Here is a 14832-nt window from a genome sequence, read left to right as displayed (position 1 = left end):
TGCCTATGTTATCTTGTCTTGTTTTAGTTTGTATCCCCAGTCCATGTATAGTCCTGTCTAGTCATGCCAATGTTATGTTCATGTTTTCCTCATGTCTTGTGTATATGTTCTGGGTTTAGCTTACTATCCTTCTCTGGTTCTGGGTTCTACTAGTTCTGTCTTGTTTTCATGTTTGGTGCCTATCTCTAGTCTTGCCTTGTTTCTAGTACTGGATACAATCTTGCTGCAGAGCCTCCCAATTCAGCTCCTGGGAGGTCTGCTAATTTCCTTGCTCCTAGTTCCTGTTATCCGCACAAGCTGAATCAGGGTCTTGGTATGTGGCTGCACAAACGCTGGTGCTCAACACCAGGGGGTGTGCGGTTACCCTGCACCAGACCCTGCTAATCCACCTCCACGCTGAAGACTCCCACTTAACATCAGGCATAATAGGTCCCGGTCCACGCCCCGCCACCTGGATACTGTGTCTGGGTCCCGGGCACCGGACCGCCACCCTGACACGTACGGTGTGATGATGATGATGTTGCGCACGCTGCTGCTTCCTTTGCTGAGTTGTCAGATACAAGTGAAGCGGTTGATGATGACGATGCTTCCGTGGATGAACAGGGGGAAAGTTCAGATGGGGAAACAGAGAGGAGGAGGAGACGAGTTGGAAGCAGGGGGAGGTCATCGCAAGGAGCTAGTGGCACAGTCAGACAGCATGCATCGGCACCCGGGGTCAGCCAGACAGCACGCTAATCAATGCATGCTGTTGCCACCACCAGAATGCTGTCATTGCAGAGCTCAGCAGTGTGGCATTTTTTTTGTGTGTCTGCCTCTGACAACAGTGATGCCATTTGCAACCTGTGCCAAAAGAAACTGAGTCGTGGGAAGTCCAACACCCACCTAGGTACAACTGCTTTGCGAAGGCACATGACCGCACATCACAAACGCCTATGGGATCAACACATGAGTACAAGCAGCACACAAACTCAAAGCCGCCATCCTCCTCCTGGTCCAGCATCTTCAGCTACGTCAACCACTGCTGTCGTCCTGGCCCCCTCTCAACCATCCGCCTCTCCGTCTCTCGCCTTGAGCAGTTCCTGCTCATCTGTCCACAGTCAGGTGTCTGTCAAGGACATGTTTGAGCGTAAGAAGCCAATGTCACAAAGTCACCCCCTTGCCCGACATCTGACAGCTGGCTTGTCTGAACTCTTAGCCTGCCAGCTTTTACCATACAAGCTGGTGGAGTCTGAGGTGTTGCAAAAATTTTTAGCTATTGGGATACCACAGTGGAAGGTACCCAGCCGAAATTTCTTTGCACAAAAGGCAATCCCCAACCTGTACTCGATTGTGGAAAAGGAAGTAATGGCATGTCTGGCACACAGTGTTGGGGCAAGGGTCCATCTGACCACTGATACCTGGTATGCAAAGCATGGTCAGGGCAGGTATATCACCTACACTGCGCATTGGGTAAACCTGCTGACGGCTGCCAAGCATGGAATGCGTGACTCTGCAGAGGAGTTGGTGACACCGCCACGACTTGCAGGCAGGCCTGCTGCCACCTCCTCTACTCCTCCTACTCCACCCTCTTCCATAACCTCCTCGGCTGAGTCCTCTTCTGCTGCGTCTTGCTCCACATCAACGGCACCCCCCCAGCTCCCCAGGTACTATTCCACATCCCGGATACGGCAGTGTCACACCGTCTTGGGTTTGACTTGCCTGAAAGCAGAGAGTCACACCAGACCAGCACTCCTGTCCGCCCTGAACGCACAGGTGGATCAGTGGCTGACTCCGCACCAACTGGAGATCGGCAAAGTGGTTTGTGACAACGGAAGAAATTTGTTGGCGGCATTGAATTTGGGCAAGTTGACACATGTGTCGTGCATGGCACATGTGTGTAATCTGATGTCACCTATCTGGTACCCGTGGTGTTGTACGTGGCTAGGGGGAAGAACATACCTTCAGTGAGATCACTGAGGACGAGGAACGGGACATTAGTAGCTTGGCATCCAAGCTTGTGCAAATGGGGTCTTTCATGCTGTCGTGCCTGTTGAGGCACGCTACTAGACCCCCGGTATAAGCAGAAAGTGCCTGAAATGTTACCGAATTACCGCAAATCGGAAAGGATGCAGCAGTTCCAAAATAAATTAAAAAGTATGCTTTACACAGTGTATAAGGGTGATGTCACAGCACAATGGGAATGTAACAGGGGAAGAGGTGAAAGTAATCTCCTCCTCCCACGACCACGCCGGCAAGGACAGGACGCTTTACGGACGTGTTGTTGATGGAGGACATGCAGAGCTTTTTAAGTCCTACGCATCGCCACAGCCCTTCGGGGTCCACCCTCAGAGAACGACTCGACCGACAGGTAGCAGACTACCTCGCCATAACTGCAGATATCGACATTCTGAGGAGCGATGAACACCTTGACTACTGGGTGTGCAGGCTTGACCTGTGGCCTGAGCTATCCCAATTTGCGATAGAACTTATGGCCTGCCCCGCTTCAAGTGTCCTGTCAGAAAGGACCTTCAGTGCAGCAGGAGGTATTGTCACTGAGAAGAGAAGTCACCTAGGTCAAAAAAGTCTAGATTACCTCACCTTTATTAAGATGAATGAGGGATGGATCCCAAAGGGACTGACAGTGGGCGATACATTCGACTAAAAAAGGACTGATAGGGGACGTAACAGGGATTAAACTGATAAGAATAGTACTACTTAACACACCACTCCTATCTGGTGGCACATTAGATTACACACGCAGTGCCCCAAATTTGAAGTAGGAGGACCGACCAAGCATCTTTTTCCATCTCCCGGTTCCTAAAATCGATGCCATATATACGTCCCCTGATATGGGACATAGCAGGGATTAAACTGATAGGAATAGTACTACTTAACACACCTTATAATAATGCAGAGAGAGGCAACGCAGAGAGAGGAGTCTGAAGAAGAGGAGTCAGAGGAGGAAGGTGGCTTTGAGGAGGTGGAAGACCAAACACAGCAGGCGTCCCAGGGGGCTTGTTGTCACCTTTCGGGGACCCTTGGTGTTGTACGTGGCTGGGTGGAAGAAGAAACCTTCAATGACATCAGTGAGGACAAGGAACGGGACATGGCTAGCTTGGTATCCAACCTTGTGCAAATGGGGAGTTTGCGGTTGTGCAAATGGACTGTTTGCGGTTGTTTGCGGTGCGTTAAACGGGGAGTTTGGTCTGTCACTGAGAAGCGGGCGTAACCCTTACACTACCTGATCGATACAACATCATACCTGATGTTTTAAAGCACGTTATTCCAAACAATTTAGGAATGTTAGGTGTTTTATGCCCTTTATGGATTAAAACCAGACTCTGCATCAACTATGTAATTTTCCATGGGTGTTTTGCCATGGATCCCCCTCCGGCATGCCACAGTCCAGGTGTTAGTCCATCACTATTGTGGCCAGAAAGAGTCCCTGTGGGTTTTAATTGCCTATTGAAGTCTATGGCTGTTCGCCCGGTTCGCCCGTTCGCGAACATTTGCGGAAATTCGCGTTCGCCTTTTGCGAACGGAAAATTTTATGTTCGCAACATCTCTATTCCTGACCCTATAGTGCTCCTTTAAAGAAAACATTAGACTACATGTTTTCCACATGGTTAATTATAGTAACATCAGCATACAACTTTCTTTAATCATGGTAATAGAGTATGTCTGGGAAATATCCCCAACAAATTGTTAATCTTGATATGATGAAATAAATTCAAATTAATAAAGACAAAATCTGGTTACATTGCTGATATTTAATTTATCCAGGACTCAATGAAAAACATGGAGTAACTGGGAATTCAAATTCCTCTTCCAATGAAAATGTTAATTGTGAGTTATTTTGAAGATAATGCCACTTGCCCTCAATTTAATTGTACTTTGCTTAGAATTATGTTGGATATTTACACACTGCTGAGTGTGAATACCTAACTTCACATATTGATCATAATATTGCTCGCACCTTAAATTGCCAGGATAAGGAAAATGAAACGAGATCACCAAGGTCTGTAATATTTCTTTTTTTATATATTTTATATTACATGACATTGCATTAGGTATTTTTGAACAGAGAAATAAAGTGGGTATAAGATAAAGAGTGGGTATAACTTTTGTTTATATTCAGTTTAAATATCTGAAAATGTACAAGTGCCATAAATTACTAACAGATTCAAAATAGCAAATATAGGGAATCAGATACCAAAATCCAGCTATAACATTTAGGAGTCTCTGGATACCTAGACATTTTATTTGATACCAAACATGGCATATCTTTCATATGTAGAGGTTGTAGAACATGTCAAATTTCTCTTTGACAGTTCTAATCATAGCTGATATTGCCCCTATAATAAAGGGTGGTCATGCTTATGGACAGGTCTCTTGGAAAAGTGGTTATAATTTCCTTTTAACCATTAAGTTATACTCACGTAGTGAAACAGGATGTCTTTGGTTATCCATTTTCAGATTGTCTTGCAGAAACTACCAACAAAGTCCACAATATCCTAAATGTAGTTAGTCTTATGAGTTTATCATGTGATATTCATATCTCTTAATTTTATGGGGAAGAAATCTTTCTGTTTTACCATGGTGGCAATAAGCCGGTGTATAGTTACAAATATTTACATTGGTCGGGTATCCCACCAAATCTGTGAACTGTCTGTAATATTTGCCTTTTTATTGTGTGGAAATGGACAATTACAGTAGGGCTTCATTAGACTAGACACACAGTCTAGTAGCAGGTCTTTGTTTAGAGGCATTTGGAAATGAAGGATGTGACATGGCCATAGACCACAGATTGATAGATGCCTCCCCAACATCTCTCAGATCGAAGAGCTGTTCTTTCAGGCCCAGCCTTTGTAGTTTACCAGGTGGGATTCCAGTACAGAATCCTTGATTTCTAAGGTCATGTGAGTGTTTGCCAATGAGTTTTGAGCCTCGATGTTTTATTTTCCTTCAAAATGTGAGAGACACTCTCTTAATTTTTGGAAATCTGCTCTAACATCTTCAGCAACCTTTGAAATTAGCTGTTCAGCTTTGCTGGAGTTTGTTGTAGTAAAAAGATGCGAGCTCCATCACTCCTTCCTCTAATTGGCTGTGCTGGCGATGTAGCTTTACTGCACCATTATGAAAGATCAGGCACAAAAGCGAAAGTGAATAATCAGATTCTATTTTTTTTTTTATAATTCTATTAGCAATGGCTGCATCTGAACTCTGGTGGGGAAAATAGAATCTGTGGGATAAAGTTGCTGCAAAAACTCTGTTTAAGTTTGGAATCTCAGGAGATCTTCACTCACAGATCTGGTGCCATTGACTGACATGCTGCCCTATATTTTTTTCGGACAAACAAAATACAAGTAATGAACCATTTAAACTTAGTCCTGTTTGAGAAACATATCAATAGATTAAGCCTTCCAAACCAATAAATTAAATATACTTAAACTCCTAGAAAACTACAACAGTTTTGGAGATATACACCCAATGACTAGGATTAACTTTAACACAACACAGCAATATTTCTGGGTATTTAGTAATAAGAACAAGGAGAAACCAAACTGTCATCGCTTTTACATCTGTCTTTCAACTTTCTCAACAGGACAAAATGAAAGCTATATTTAAGATATGGTCCTACCTGAAAGTCCCCTTAGATTGCATGATTAAAAGTTAAACCTCAGAGAAAATTGGCCAAAGGTCAAATTGCATACAAGTCTTTGTTCATTTAACCTGTTCAATGCCAGGGATTTAGTGCCGACAAGCTGTCATATGGTACTTATTTGTTACAGATTTTCCATAATTCCTACAAAAATATCTTAACATTATGGAAATAGTTTGATTCCTATTTTCCAATGCATTCAGCTTTTTGTGGAGATGTGGGTTTATAAAAGTAATATAAGAATGTATTGGTAGGACTTTTTAATCAGCAGTCAGGTCTAATGTCATTTTTTGCAACCTTAGGCTAAGATATATTTTGTGTGGAATTAATGTTTTGAATTCCCTGCCCCTAATGTTTCTCATTTTAAAACAAAATATAGATCTAAACGTTTTCACCCTCTCCATCTTCACTCTGGCGTCTCATCTCTGTCCTCTAGTAATCTTTAACCCTTTACTTTCCTTTTCCATCAATTTGCTCCACACTCTTTTTTTATGTCTACTCTCAGCCTTCAGCGGCACTGTCATGGCCGCATCTGATTTATGTTTTTAACCCCCCTCCCGACTCCACTACATCTAATTCCACCCTCATGTTACCTTTTTTAAATCTGGCGCCACCATCTTTGTGTGGGTAGATAAAGGCCCTGTGGGACACGTCATCTGCCCACACTATATAGTGCTGTGAAATTCCCACATATGCCCAGTTAAACACTTGGGCATTCGCTATTGTCCGAAAATCGGACGGGAATTTTGTCTATTCATTCATTCGTCAGACAAACAAACAAACATTAAATATCAGTGTTTGTTCGTTCAGTTTATTACAAGGAGGGCGCTACCGGCACGCACTGCTCCCCACTGCTTCCTAAGACATCATGTCCTCCCTCAATCTATGGAGGTTAATATGACCACCATATTAGCATAAGGGAGATTGAAATCTCCTGAATGCCCCTACTCGCTATGAAGCGAGTAGGGGCATGTCTACTAAACAGTGAGCAGCCCCCCGGCACCAACCCATGAATGAAGGGTGGGGCCCCTAAATGACAATGGGGAAGACCTATTGTCTTCCCCCCGGCCTCCACCTATGAGCGGTGGGTGGGGGCCCTAAATTTCAATAAGGGCGGATGACCTATTGTCCTCACCCCCTTCCCCCACCCATGAGCGACGGATGGGGGCCCTTAATTACAATAAGTAGGAGGGACCTATTGTCCTCTCCCCCTGTCCCCCATCCATGAGCGGCAGATGGGGGCCCTAAATGAAAATGGGGGAGACCTTTTGTCCTTCCCCCAGCCCCCACCGCCCCCACCCATGAGTTGCAGGTGGGGACCCTAAATTACAATAAGAGGGTGGACCTATTGTCCTCCCCCGGCCTCCACCCATAAGCGGCGGGAGGGGGCTCTAAATTACAGTGCTGCTTTAACCCAGATATCTCAATATTTTGCAGATAGTAAAACAAACTAAAACAGACATGTCAATCACTTTTAATATGAGAAACTGTCCTGACAAAAAACGTATATAAAAAATAGGGACTTTGGCTGATAAGTTGGGGAGATACAATCAAGCTCCCATGGGGCAGAGACATATTCAGGCTCTCTGTAGATACGCAATTCACATTTTAACTGACACATTCAAATAATTGTAATCAAAGAAATCCCGGGATAGCTCTAAAAACATTTAGGGGAAAGAAATGATAGAATATTAATTTGACAAAATTTACTGAGAATCAAAGATAAAAGACTTATTTGAAATGCATGCGAGTGCTATTCTTATTGAATAAAAATATCACAGTAGAACATCTGAAATTGAGACAGCATTCACAGACTGTTGAGATGCAGTATTATAGAAATTCATAAAATTTATCAGTTTTGCTTCTACTTTATCAACATAAAACATCACAACCACATTTTTTTTTACTTTGCAGATTCTTCATGGGACGTAACCTCACTATAAGTCCTCAAATAAATATGCTCCTTGCAATTCTCTTAAATTTTTCTCCCCATTTGTAATATTACCTTTTGATTATCAAAGGTGTTCCGATGACCATTTTCGTTTGCTATTTGCACTGATGATTCACAACATTAAACCCACCTGCTTAAGGTCCGTGTAGGTCCGAAGCAATTTTTGAAGCACCATATTGACTAATCATAACACAACTTACTTGTGCAATGGACGAGCAAATACGTCAGAATCATGCCAACAGTGCCAAACAAAGAGATGATTGATGATCGATGGCTAAGGGCCAATCACTAAATGTTTATTTTATTTACAGATTAAGTGAGACGTGAGCAATAAAGGGGAAAAAAGGAAAAGTAGTAAAAATCTATATTTATATATTTCATATTTAACAAATATATATAAATATTTTTTTTTACTGCTCATTCTCTTTTTTTCCCTCTATTCTATAATTCTTCTCACTTGATCCGTGAACCAAATGGTGAGAAAATGTACCTATGACTGTTTTACTGTTTGTTAATTTATTATCTTTTTAAATATTTATATTATGTATATATTTTGCAGTACACTGATTGAGCCATTTCCATGCCCTTTTGGGTCATTTTATTTATTTTTATTAATCTTTTTTGTAAACTAAATTTGGACAAGCGGAGTGTCCAAGTGTTATTTGGTGTGTGCAACCAGCGCGGGCATCCTGCCTCATTGAATGCTTGACATTGCCTACCTGGTCTTGTGATTACATAACTGTCCAGTTTGAGGTTAGGTAGTCTCTCTTCACCTCCATTTCTATATATTACTGGGGCAGTTATTGACATTTCTTTAAATTGACCTAATTTATACGAACAGTGAACAAATCATGACTTGCTTTGCTGCACAGTCTCAGTGAAATCTGCGTAGCATTTATTTGTAGAATCGTGGCCAGAACACTTACCTCATTCTTGCCTCTGAAAAGGAGCCAGCTCAGTGTCCGATCATTATGACAGCTGGTTTCAGTATATGGTGTTTCTTCAAGATATAATGGAAACGGAACCAAAAGCTCTGCTTTTACTGTTCTACTCAAGAAGTATTTTTTAAGCCAGCAGTAAAACCTTTCAGCTTCAGGTCTGTCAAGTTATTTTATTTGTGGATTGCTATTTAATGCATATAAAGATTTATAAAAGAATATGAGAAAAACTATAAGAACGTCTGAATAAACAAATTAAGCACAAAACTGTTGCATTCACCCCATGGGTAGCCTGAACTGATGAAGCCTATGACCAAGTGCTACTGCACAAAATGCGTTGTCTGTTTTGTGTAGGCACTGTGCTATTTAAAAAAAAAAAATGTGTTGAGAATTAAGATTTGCTTTTTTTTAATGAGTGGTGGATTCTGGAAATGTTCCTTGTTCTTAGCTCTGGACTGCTTGAACACTACCAGTAGTGGGGTTGAAACAACGATAACGTTTTGTTATAAAGTGAATGCGATTCATAGGGTCACTCTGTGTTCCAACGTTACTTTGATATATTTTGCATGTTAGAGAAGATATATAGCCACATATATATTGTTCCATGTGATTTGGCATGTGCGTAAATGGTAGAGAACGGCATTAAAAATTGTTAATTATTATTTGGAAAGCTCCAACACATTCTACAGAGCTGTGCAAGAAATAGTTTGAACATTCATGTATTATGGAAAAAATACGTTAAAGAGAATCTGCTTAATCAGAAAGCTTAAAACCGAAACCTTGCTTATACTGTATATTTTGATTGAGGAAGATTTATGGTGTAAACCCTTAATAAACTGGAGTGTGAACATTTTCTAGGAAACCGCCTAGGAGAAATCATAAATGCTACTGTTGGGATACTGATAACTGTCAAGAACAATCATGCAGTATAACATTCTGAAAAGTGGAACATAGAAAGATTAGCCACTGGGTTAAAGATACTTTAACAGTATTACTATTATTCATAAAGCGCCAACAAATGATTTTATTTATAAAATATTTTACCAGGAAGGATACATTAAGATTTCTCTTGTTTTCAAGTATGTCCTGGGTCCACAAAACATTGCATTGATAAAATAGGGTACAATAAAATACAAAAACAATATTAATACACAATATATGCAAAATTTAACATAGAACAGGTAGGAAATATATAATCAGCCATGACAGGTGCATTCTGTTTTGAGATATGTAGAGAGGGATCTCTTAAAAGATTTTCGACCTGGGGAAGATTTGAAAGTATGCAGGAGGTCGTTCCATAATTGAGGTGCTCTGTAGGAAAAGGAGGGTCGGGCTGCTTTCTTTTTGTATTGAGGTAGACTAAATAAAGTACTGGTACTGGATCGGAGGTTATACTAGGTGGGAACAGCCGGAGAGAGCATTCTGCTCAGGTAGGGTGGGAGCTTCCCAAAAAGCTCTTAAACACAAGGAAAGATGAAGGGTGCGTCTGGATTCCAGCGACAGACAGTTTAGTTCTTTTAGCATGTCACAATGGTGGGTCCTGTAATTACATTGTAGCACAAATCGGCAGATCGAGTTATACAATGTATTAAGTTTATTAAGGTGGGTTTGCGGTGCAGGTGCATATACTACATCCCCATAATCAATGATTGGCATCAGCATTTGCTGTACAATCTTTTCCTTAACTGTAGGGCTTAGGAAGGATTTGTTTCTGTACAGGGCACCTTGTTTTGGATAAAGTTTAGATGCAAGTTTTTCTATGTGGAGGCCAAAAGATAGATTGAGGTCTAACTACATACCCAAGTATTTGAAAGAGTGGACTGCGGTCAGTGTACTATTTGATTTTGTTTTGATGGATAGATAGGAATTGTGTAATTTAGGTACTGTTTGAAAGATCGTTGTGAAATTTTTGTCAGTGTTTAGGAAGAGTTTGTTTTTTGTGATCCACTTTTCTAGCTCTGTGAACAAGTCTTGGAGCACAGCCTCAAGCTGCGATAGATCGGATTTGCTTGCATAGATTACTGTGTAGTCTGCGTACATGTGTACATTTAAAGATTTGCAGACATTAGGCAGATCATTTATAAATAATGTAAATAGCAGGGGCCCGAGAATGGAACCTTGGGGAACACCACACGTGACTGGGAGAGGGAGGGAGTCGCTGTCAGAAATGAACAATTATTGTGAGCGATCCGATACATATGATCAAAACCAGGTTAGTGGACGATCACCAATACCAGAGTTTTTTAGTTTGTCGTGGTCTACTGTGTCAATGGCCTTTGCAAAATCAAGGAAAATAGCTCCAGTTAGGTCTCCTTGTTCCATGTCAGTTTGGATGCCATTGAAAACTTTTAAGAGGGCAGTTGTAGTGTAGTGATTCGGGCAAAAACCTTATTGATCAGGGGTCAGATAGTTAGATTGTTGGTAATACTCACATATATAGTTGCATATAGACGCATTTTTCTAAGATTTTCGACAATACTGGGAGCAATGATATTGGGCGATAGTTAGAAACCGAAGTAGTGTCACCACTTTTATGGATAGGCATATGATATTTGATGAGGTCCAGACTGGTTTTTCATTTTTAGATTATTAAGGTGTTTCTTAATGACACTAATAGGTACAAGTCTAAAATTAAACTGCTCTATATTGTGACTTTGCAAATTTAGTGGGACCTGATCCACATTTATAGTTTCAGGATGTGTGTCATTTATTAGCTTGGCAATCAGGTTGGTGGAGCATCCGACAAAATAATTGTTAAAGGCATTTGCTACGTCTAAGGTAAGTTGCAGGGTTTGGGTATCCACTTTGACAGTGGAGGGTTGGGAGTGGATTGGGGGAGTTTGTAATTTATTTATGACTTTCCAAATGTTTCCATGGTTTGATAGGCTATTGTTCAGATTTTTCACAGAAATATTGGGCCTTGGCCAATTTTGTTTGTTTTGTGCATATATTTTGCCATTGTCTAATTCCTCAGCACTGTACAATAGCTGGACTTACAAACAAGTATTTGTATTAAGACGAGTTGGATTTCACAGAAACAGAGAGTGTTAAGGACTCTGCATATACAAGCTTACATTCTAGAGGGAGTGGGAAAATAAACATTTAGGACTTTAATTTTTAAGATAACTTTAATGTAATATGTAAGGTTATGCCACAGTTAGTAGAGAATATTGTATGAGGGTGCAAGATAATATGATAAAATATATAGAATATTTAGAATTTCTCCCAAGAAAAACTGTGTTCATGATGGAGCTACTTAGTTTTTAGGATTAGCCAATGAGTGGGAACTGTGGATCTTTTTTATGTCTTTTATGTTTGGTGACAGAAGATGATAGATTAATTACTGTGGGTCATGGAGTTAAGGATGAGGTTCTTGGAGAATGCATAGTGTAAGATATTTGAAATGCCAGACAGGATTTAAATGTTTTCCAGGTGCAGTACGGCTCATCTAAAGTCAAGGTTAATCAAAATGGGACCACGCTAGGTTTGGGAAATGAACTACGGAAAGATAAATCTTTCTATTATACAATTCTCGATAATAAATGCAACTGATTTAATCAACTATAATTTGCTTTCAGAATTTATTTAGGCTTAAATTATATATATTTGCAAATGTTCTCAAATATCAATTGCTCATGTTGTTACTTTGTACAGTGATCAAACAGAATGAATACCACATTGTAATGGGTTTGGTGCCTAGAGTTCCCTGGTACCCCCCTTTCCCCCTCCCCCCACCCCCCCTAATGTACTACTCTACTACTTTTGATGTAGAAGCAGAAACTCCTAACTATGAGCTTCCGTTAGCAACCTTGACCTGCAGTGCAGTACCAGCTTATTGGTAAGCTAATCACTCTCAGTCAATGAATTATGCCCTGTTTGGACAGGCTCAACCCAGACAGAGAGCCTTTAGCTCTCTGTTGGAAGTAGTAGAGGCAGGACCCGGCAGTAAAGGCGGACTCCGGGTAAGAAATCAAACAATTCTAAAGCACACTGCAGTGATAATCATGCCAGAAGTGTTCCTTAACCCCTTAAGGACCAAACTTCTGTAATAAAAGGGAATCATGACATGTCAGACATGTCATGTGTCCTTAAGGGGTTAAGGAGCCTTCGTAAATAGTGATGTCCCGAACGGTTCGCTGGCGAATATTTCCTGGCGAACATCGCTTGTTCGCGTTCGCCACGGCGGGCGAACATATGCGATGTTCGGTCCGCCCCCTATTAATTTACTAATGCTAAGTAAAAATTACTTAGTATTAGTAAATTGTGCCCCTACTCGCAATACCGTGAGTAGGGGCATGTCTATTAAACAGTGAGCAGCCTGTGGCTGCTCACAGTTAAAAAAAAAAAAAGGGGGTGGGGGCCCTAAAAATCACAATAAGGGGGGGACCTATTGTCCCCCCCGGCCCCCACCCCTGAGCGGTGGGTGGGTGCCCTAAAAATGAACAATAAGGGGTGGACCTATTGTCCCCCCCTGGCCCCCACCCCTGAACGGTGGGTGGGGGCCCTAAAATTAACAATAAGTGGGGGACCTATTGTCCCTCCCAGCCCCCACCCCTGAGCGGTGGGTAGGGGCCCTAAAAATGAGCAATAAGGGGGGATCTATTGTCCCCCCCCGGCCCCCACCGCTGAGCGGTGGGTGGGGGCCCTAAAATTAACAATAAGGGGGGACCTATTGTCCCCCCCGGCCCCCACCCCTGAGCGGTGGGTGGGGGCCCTAAAATTAACAATAAGGGGGGGACCTATTGTCCCCCACCGGCCCCCACCCCTAAGCGGTGGGTGGGGGTCCTAAATACAAAGGGGAGGACCCTAGTCACCCCTCCCCCCAAAAAGATCAGAGTGTTCTTAGCCTAATTGCAGGGCGTGGCAAGGCTTTATAAGCCTTCCCCCGCCCTGCAGATCTCAGTCTGCGAGGAGCCCTCCATGGGTGAAGATGGATTTCTTTTTGTGCGGTCATTTTTTGTTTTTTTTTAATTGCGTCGGTTTTTTGGGGCTGAAAAAAGAAGATTGTAGAAGAAAGAAAAGATCGAATGGTAAGTTGTTTTTATCTATTTTTTTTTTTTACAGGTTTTTAGTTAAAGGTCCCCCCTCATTATTTTTAGGGTGAGGGAGGTAGGTAGGTAGATAAAAAAAAATTTGGGGGGGAGGGGTGACTAGGGTCCCCCCCCTTTGTATTTAGGGCCCCCACCCACCGCTCAGGGGTGGGGGCCGGGGGGGACAATAGGTCCCCCCCTTATTGTTAATTTTAGGGCCCCCACCCACCGCTCAGGGGTGAGGGCCGGGGGGGACAATAGGTCCCCCAATTGTTATTTTTAGGGCCCCCACCCACCGCTCAGGGGTGGGGGCCGGGGGGGACAATAGGTCGACCCCCAATTGTTATTTTTAGGTTCCCCACCCACCGCTCAGGGGTGGGGGCCGGGGGGGGAAATAGGTCCCCCCCTAATTGTTATTTTTAGGGCCACCGCTCAGGGGTGGGAGCCGGGGGGGACAATAGGTCCACCCCAATTGTTATTTTTAGGGCCCCCACCCACCGCTCAGGGGCGGGGGCCGGGGAGGGGGAGGACAGTAGGTCCTTCCCTCATTATCATTATGGCCCCCACCCGCCGCCCAGGGGTGGGGCCGGAGAGGGGGAGGACAGTAGGTCCCCCCTCATTATCTTTAATGGCCCCCACCCAAACCCAGGGGTGGGGGCTGGGGGGGGAAGGAGAGTAGGTCTCCTCCCCCCCCCTTCAACCACTATTGTAGTTAGAAAGAGTCCCTGTGGGTTTGAAAATTCGCCTGCCTATTGAAGGCTATGGCGGTTCGCACGGTTCGCCGGTTCGCGAACATTTGCGGACGTTCGCGTCCGCTGTTCGCGAACCGAAAATTTTATGTTCGCGACATCACTATTCGGAAACTACAACTTACTTAATAAACTACAAATGGTAGCGGTCTGGTAAATGGAAGTTTGACATGCAATATTATTATTTTTATTATTATTATTATTATTGCACACCACAAATTAGCCTGCAATGCCATTTCGGATTTCAAATTCAAAAATCAAATCGACTTCTCAGCCAGTAGTTTAAATTTAAAAAGGTAGCCAATTAAAAAACAAATTGCACATTTTAGGCTAAAATGGTTGGAGAATTTCTCCAAATCAACTAATTTATTTCATAGGTATTCAGATTTGTTACAATTATGTGCTTAGTGAGAAAACCCGCTGTACCTAATAACTCTATTTTCCTATATTCATTTTATTTTTGTTTTGCCTATTTGTTGTAGCTCATATACACAAATATAAATATTATTCAAATTAATATAAT

This window comes from Pelobates fuscus, chromosome 3 (assembly GCF_036172605.1).
Source record: "Pelobates fuscus isolate aPelFus1 chromosome 3, aPelFus1.pri, whole genome shotgun sequence".
Lineage (NCBI taxonomy): Eukaryota > Metazoa > Chordata > Amphibia > Anura > Pelobatidae > Pelobates > Pelobates fuscus.
The sequence above is the reverse complement of the archived record's forward strand: the minus strand, read 5'-3'. Positions refer to the sequence as shown.